This window comes from Eschrichtius robustus, chromosome 10 (assembly GCF_028021215.1).
Source record: "Eschrichtius robustus isolate mEscRob2 chromosome 10, mEscRob2.pri, whole genome shotgun sequence".
NCBI classification, from domain to species: Eukaryota; Metazoa; Chordata; class Mammalia; order Artiodactyla; family Eschrichtiidae; genus Eschrichtius; species Eschrichtius robustus.
Window position 1 is genome coordinate 27,405,475 of NC_090833.1, and position 7,897 is coordinate 27,413,371.

At 42.1% G+C, this 7,897-nt stretch overlaps 1 pseudogene; it reads right to left on the bottom strand.

Annotated features, from left to right (window-relative positions):
- Positions 1-204: 204 nt before the first annotated feature.
- On the bottom strand, positions 205-5,769 carry LOC137770915 (10 kDa heat shock protein, mitochondrial pseudogene; annotated as a pseudogene).
- Between the last annotated feature and the right edge of the window lie 2,128 nt (positions 5,770-7,897).

Consider the following 7,897-nt stretch of genomic DNA (forward strand, 5'->3'; position numbering starts at 1 on the left):
TATCAAAATAAAATATATCATTACTTTATTTTGATGTAAATTTACTTTATTTATAAAGTAAATTTTGGATATCATTACTTTATTATAAAAAAAAACAGGGAAATTATTTACATGATGAAAGATTTCAGAACTTCAGTGGCAGCTTCACGTGATGCCATTTGGGGAACGGGCAGCTTCACGTGATGCCATTTCAATAGACTTATTTTAGTCGACGTAGTTTCCAAGAATGTCACCGTCTCTAAGTAAGAAATAATCCTTGTCGTCTAGAACTACTTTGGTGCCTCCATATTCTGGAGAAGAACTTTATCTCCAACTTTCACACTAACTGGTTGAATCTCTCCACCCTTTCCTTTAGAGCCTGATCTAACAGCTACTACCGTTGCTTGCAATACTTTTCCTTGTGATTATTCTGGAAGCATAATGCCTCCTTTGGTTACAGTTTCGGCTGAAATTCTTTCAACTAATACTCGGTCAAATACGGGAAGAAACTTTCTAAAGGCCTGTCCTGCCTTGACTCCGGTTGCCGCAGTTCATACTCTTGCTGTTCGGCCGCCATCGCAAAAGAGAGATCCGAAGTCTGACCCTCTGGCCACGTGAACTCGAGAAAAGCCCTCCCAGCGCCCTCGCCCCCGGCCCCTCCCCGCGGAAGGAGGCGGCCGCACCAGCGCGCGCCACGATTCGTTTCCTGGGCTCCGCGCAGGCCACTGACTCGCGGACCGGTAGGCGGAAGGAAAGAGGAGGCTTTTCTAGGCTTTTCTAGGCCGCGGGCCGAGGTGAAAATACTTACCCTTAGCCCCCCTTCCGGAAATGGGAAAGAATTTTGACTAAACATATTTGAAGCATTTTGAGTACAAAAACATGTGAAAATAATTGTTATAAACCAGGTTTTTCAACCTCAATGCTATTGACGTTTTGAGCTGAACAAGTCTTAGTTGTCTTATGGGGTGTGTTATGGGATGTTTAACAGCATCCCTGCCCTCTACCCACTAGATGCCAGTAGCACGCGCACACACACACCAATTGTGACAACCAAAAATGTCTCCAGACATTTTTGTCTTGGGGGGTGGGGAATCGCCCCTAGTTCAGAACTACTTTATAAATGAATAAATTTTTTGGCAGTATGTTCCTCTATTTGTACAAACATTATGGTTATGCATCTAATATTAATCATCAAGTTAATTCTACATAACCCTTCTTGGTCTCAGCTTGATCATCCATCCCTCAGATCAAGTTGGCAACATCCCAAAACCCAGTACCACAAAGGTAATCCTAGCTATTTCTTCTCTGCAATACTGCTTTCTATCCACTGATTGCCATGCCTTTCACTTTGGGAAATCAATAACGTTTTAAAAACCATGAAGAGTCCATAATGAGGAAGTTTCATATTAGAGGAGCCAATTACACTTCTAAACTTTAGTATTCTGGTTAGGGATTTTCATTCTAAAGTTATTTTCATAGGGATTTGATAACTATGCCCTTTCCAGTTATAGTGTAGTAAAATATGACATTTAAGATAAAATGTTAAATTTAATTTCTATTTCTTTAATGGCCAGCATTATCAAGGAGGATTAACTAATGAGCACCAATTGTCCTGAATTCAATCAGTACAGTGAGATCCTGGCACATGAGATTTAAGTGATAAACCAATTCAGTTATAAACTCAACTCTTTAGACTCTTTGTATCTAATAATACACACTGATATGGTGACTTGAAAAATATAACTTGGCTCACTTATTTCTTGCACTGGAAATTAAAATCTTTTTCTATAAACATCACTTATACCTCTAATATGAGCTATTAAACTAAAAATATTCTCCATGTGTAACAAGTACAAATTTACCTACTTAAAATATCTGATGTTATGAAAAGGAATATCTCCAGTGTTCATCAGTATAAAGACTTCCAAAACTGCAGTCACCCACTGGTGCCATAGTTGCCAGGTGTCTATGGTTACTAGCACTCAAAGTTATAATTCATCTCTGTTCAAGAGTAACAGGTACCATTAAATCAAAGAATAAGAGAATTGTGGAAGTTGAATGGACCCTTTAAAAAAAGTAACATGGATTGCAAGTCATATAAAACAGTTCAGGGCAGCTTAAGCAAAGTGACGGATTTACGGAAAGGCTACCAGGGAATCAGACATCAATCCCCAAAAAGAGCAAGAAGTTGGGCATTTCTGAGGCCAGCAGCAGTAGGTAGATGTGGGCTACCCTCAGTTACTAATGACAGTCAATGTTAATATTGTTCAGTCTCTGTGTCCCCCTATTCAGTACTGCCAGGAAAGATAGCCTGCCCTGGCCTGGGACAGATGTCCTCTCCTTGTTGATCAGCTCTGGAGGGATGCTGGGTCACATCTCTAGGTATCAGAGGCAATGTCTGAGAATGGAGGGAGCCACACAGCCATCACAAGAGGTATCTATTACAATCATTTTCTTTAGACCATTTGTTTCAGAGTAGGAAACTCAGAGCTAGAGAGAGATCACAAAGGCAGGCAGAGACAGACCAGGATTTGTTATTATCATGTTACAATCTCCCTACTGGGCTTTCTCTGGTCCCACGCAACCCAAAATGTTCTCCTAAAGTTGCCTTTTACTGACAGATCCAGCATCCCCACAGCAATGAAAAGGCTACTGGATGAGAGCCAGAAAGACCTATTAGGAGTAAGGACTGTGTGTCAACAGCCAGGATTAAAGGAGTCTGTAGTTTCCAGCATAACCAGTTTGTTGAAGAGGCTGAAATCAGTGGGGCACAGTCAGGAAGTGGATCTATCATCCACCAGACAAAGCCCCCAACTATGATCCTATGTCAGATCTCCCCTTCCCATCCTTCAACTTTATCTCAGCAGATCCCATTACTTCCTCATCATTTAAGATACTAAAATATTAAAAGTCCAATCCAATTTAAATGTCAGTGTTGCATCTAATTCAGAGCTTTTCCCACTCCATCAGCTCAGGTCTGCCTGGCTCAGAGCCTTGCAGTGGGGGAAAGAGGCGTGGGGTGGTCTTTCAACCTTTCCTCCTATTCTGCCTCTTCCACCATCTGTGTCCTCCAGGGTCAAGGTAGTAGGTAGGGGAATTATAGAAAAGGAACAAAAGGCCTTCTAGTTCACAGGGGTTTGTTATGGTTTTTGTTTTTCTTTTTGCTATCGATATTCTTCTTTATAGCAGGCTCCCAGTGCTGACTCATTCATGGGGTACCTTTGCGGGCTCCACAATGATGCCATGGACCTCTGCATAGCAAGGTTTCCTGACACCTGCAGTTGTCAGGAACTGCAGATACCATCAGATGGCTAACCAAAAAGGCATATCCAACTCTGCATGTTGAGTTAAAACATTAAATATGTTTTTCTCCAGCCTCTCAGCAAGCGGCGGCCATGTGTTAGAATATGGGCAAATGAAAATGAAGAAATCTGTTTGACATGCTTCCGAAAACTAAATGAAGAAGAACAAAGTTGAAGGACTGATGCAACTCAGTCTTAAGACTTACTGTACATCTACAGTAATCAAGACAGTGTGGGATTGGTAAAAGAACAGACAAATAGAAGGATGAAAACAATGGGGCTTCTCTTATTAAAGTGACTATGCCCTTGAGATGGGCCCTTCTCCTTTTTTTCTGCCTTGAGCTGGGGCATGCCCTGTGACCATGGGAGAAGGCTCAAGAAAATAGCAGATAACTGAAGGTATCAGCTCTCTCAGACTTACTGCTATGTGAGAAAAAATAATCCTTTATCTATTCAAATAGAGTCTGAATTGGCTTGGGGAAGAGAAGCACCGCCTTCCTCGTACAGAGAGGAGTAGAAAAAGCACTCTAACCTTTTGAATTCCCTTCTATGAATTTCCTTTAAAATTTCTGATCTCTTGGGCTGTTGGGAGTGAAGTTCTCTGGACTAGTTGTTATCTTTAATTAAGTCCCACTTAGACAGCCTAGCTCCTCTCTTTACAGAGTGAAGGTAACATCTTTTGTCTTTGGAGCTCTACCTGGAATTCCAAGATAATCCCAATTAACATCTTGTTACACCAAAAGACGGGCAAAGGGAAGAAATTTAAAAAACAAGGTCAATGAGTGAGGTTTAAAAGAAAATTCATGTAGCTAAGGCTAGGAACTCACAAAATATCAGTGATCTACGTAGATGAGTTGAATAAACCAAAACATTAGCAGCAAGAAGACAATGTGCACCTGATGTTTGGGCAAACAAAAGGAATCTTACCTACCTAGAGGTTCATAAATATGTCCAAATAACAGTGAGCTCCATAAGTACAAACAGAGAGGTCAGATGCAGTTGCAGGTGGGTTCTGACCCATAACAATCACGGAGGGAAATCACTGCAATGTAAATTCCGTATATGACAACTGACAATAAATACATACTCCATTGCTTGAGCCCGAAGTTGTCCAGACTTCATACAGAATGTATCTACATTACCTATCTCCTGCGTCTATTTTTTTAAAGTCAGTGTTCAATTAGTGGAATTGTATGTGTATCTATAGATACAACATATATTCCAGGGACTGCATCAATCACTGTATGTTCCTTCAATGTCTATAAACCTGTGTAAGTCATGGAAGATGTAAAGTCTCTAAAATATAAAAATCTCTTAGTATTTGTTATCTATGAAGCCAAGTATTCTTACAGTTATACATACAAAAATAGTAATATTTCTTTAGTTTAAAAAAGCTAAAGAGAATATTTTTAATATTAGTCCAACTTCTTATAGGCATTATAATTATTTTAGAATGGGATAATTTCTCAAAGTGCTTAACCATGGAAATCTATTTTTTCCCCTCCAAACAGTTCACCAAACTGGAAATCCAGCTTGAGAACCCTGTAGAAAGCTTTTCCTATCTCCACTATAGTCAGCTGCACCATCAGGTTATTTATAATGTTCATTCACTCAATAAATATGTATCTCATCTTTCAGCTGGGGCCCATCAGATCATAACAGCAAAGTCTTTCCCTCCACCTCTTCAGCTACCTCTCTGTTAGGCTTAGCCAGCCAGAGCAACATATCAAATTATATTTTTGACTTTATACCAAGGAGCTCATTTGAGAAACTTTCTCATCTTGGGAGGTGGTGTACACTAGTGGTAACAGAATGCACGGTCTCTAGAGTCAGACATTCTACTTATTGTGTAACCTTATAGAAAGCAGCTGCTAAATCTCTATAAGCCTGTGTCTTCATCTTTAACCTAGGAAGAATAGTACTTACTTCACAGTGTCGTTTTCAAAGTTAACAGAGCGTATCACAGATATAGAGAACAAACTAGTGGTTACCAGTCAGGGGAGGGGCAATATAAGGGTGAGGAAGTGAGAGGTACAAACTACTGGGTGTAAGATAGGCTGCTAGGATATACTGTACAACACGGGGAATATGACCAATATTTTGTAATAACTATAAGTGGTGTGTAACCTTTGAAAAGTGTAAAAAAAAATTTTTAAGGGAAACAAACAAAAAAACCTGACCTGACAGATAAGCAGGACCTGAGGAAAAAACAATTCAGAGAGCATACGTATGAATTGCTTGGCACAGTGCCTGACACATGGTGCCTGCTTGATAAATTTTAGTTATGACTCTTCTCCTGTGATATTCAGATCTCTTAAAAGGAACTTAGAAGTTCCTTTCCTACTGCTTTCTTAACTTCTAAAGTTTAGAGATTACACTAATTTTAGAGACATAGTGGTTAAGAGTGCCGTTGCTAAAGCCAGATGTCCTGCATCAAATCCTGGCTCTGGCCCTTGCTCCATGAATTACCTTCTGCAAGTTTCTCCATGCCTCAGTTTTCTCATCTCTAAAATGGTGAATATAATACACTGGACCTCATGGAGTTTTGTGAGGATTAAATATGTTAAGATGTGTAAAGAACAGTGCCTAGCACATAGAAATCCCATCAATGTCAGTTATTATTACTCAGAATTTACTTACCCAACATAATAAGTACTTTAATTTTCTCTTATGAATAGAATTCAATCTGGACCTAATTTCATGGAAAATACCTACCACATAAAAGCATTCAAATTTGTGTTCTAGTGCATTGACCTAAATAAGGAACAGAATGATCAGTGTGCAATAGAAAAAGGACGCAGAAGATGGCAGTGTGGGAAGACACCGAGTTAGCGTCTCCCCACCACTAGGGCACCTGTCAGCCGCTGGTGGGAGACCGTGACACCCAAGGAGACGGGAGGAACCCCCAAGTGAACCGGTAGGACGCGGGGTGACACAGGGCGGAGGAGAAGTGGAGGCCAGACAGGATCAGCGCCCCTGAGGCCGGGGAGATCAGGAGAGGAAGGCAGGAGGGGCCCTCTGGGAGGAGCAGGAGAGAAGCGGAGGAAGTTTGCCCCGCCCACTCGGGCCCAGGGAGCCTGCTGAGCTCCCAGGCTGGTGCCCTGCCCTCCAAGGCCCCTCCAGGCCTTGTGGGTCCTTGGAGGGATAGGAGGGAGGCCAGGGAGATCAGGAGAGGCAGGAGGGAGGAGCCATCTGGGAGGAGTGGGAGAGAAGCGGATGGCATTTGCCCCACTCATTCGGGCCTGGGGAGCCTGCTGAGCTCCCAGGCCAGTCCCCTGCCCTCCAAGTTCCCCCCCACACACACATTGGTCCTGGGGGCATAGGAAGGAAGCCGAGGGGAGTTCAGGAGAGGCAGGCGAGAGGGGCCCTCCAGACCAGAGTAGCAGGAGAGGAGAGGAGGGCGTTTGCCCCTCCCACATGAGCCCAGGAAGCCTGCTGGGCTCCCAGGTGAGGTCCCCCATCCTCTGAGACCAGGGGTGAGGGGCACGCCTGGGCCCCTTCTGTTCCTTGAGCCTAAGCCCCACCCCCACGGCCCCCAGGACCTTTTCCAGCCCTGTGGGTCCTAATCATTGGCCCCACCCACAGCCCAAACCTCACCCTTGCTTAGGCCCTGCCCTCCACAGCCAAGGCCTTTCCCCCCTTTTTTTTCTTTTTTTCTCTTTTCCCCCATCTTCTTTTTTACTACTGTGGTACTGTTGTACCTTCAGGTTGTTGATTCATCTATATTTTTATTTCTATATTCTTTCTAACATATCTGTTAGTTTCCTTGTCTAATTTTATTTTTTACTTTGTTATTGTTCTCTCTTTTTTTTTCTTTTTGTCACCCCACGCGGCTTGTGAGATCTTGGTTCACAAGCAGGCGGTTGAGCCAAAGCTACTGTGGTGGGAGCTCTGTACCGGAACCACTGGACTAACAGAGAACCTCAGACCGCAGGGAATATTTATCAGAGTGAGTTCTCACAGAGGTCCACATCTCAGCACCAAGAGCCAGCTCTACCCAACAGCCTACAAACTCCAGTGTTGGAAGCCTCAGGCCAAACAAGCAGTAAGACAAGAACACAATCCCACTCATTAAAAAAAAAAAAAAAAAAATGAGATGGCAAAAAAATATGTCACAGATGAAGGAGCAAGGTAAAAACCTATAAGACCAAATAAATGGAGAGGAAATAGGCAATCTACCTGAAAAAGAATTCAGAATAGTGATAGTAAAGATGATCCAGAATCTTGGAAATAGAATGGAGGCACAGATTGAGAAAATACAAGAAATTTTAACAAAGATCTAGAAGAACTAAAGAACAAAAAAACAGAGATGAACAACAGAATAACTGAAATGAAAAATTCACTAGAAGGAATCAATAACAGAATAACTGAGGCAGAAAAACGAATACGTGAGCTGGAAGACAAAATGGTGGAAATAAATGCCGAGGAGCAGGATAAAGAAAAAAGAATCAAAAGAATTGAAGACAATCTAAGAGACCTCTGGGACAACACTAAACACACCAACATACAAATTATAGGCGTCCCAGAAGAAGAAGAGAAAAGGAAAGGGTCTGAGAAAATATTTGAAGAGATTATAGTTGAAAACTTTCCTAACATGGGAAAGGAAATAGTCACCC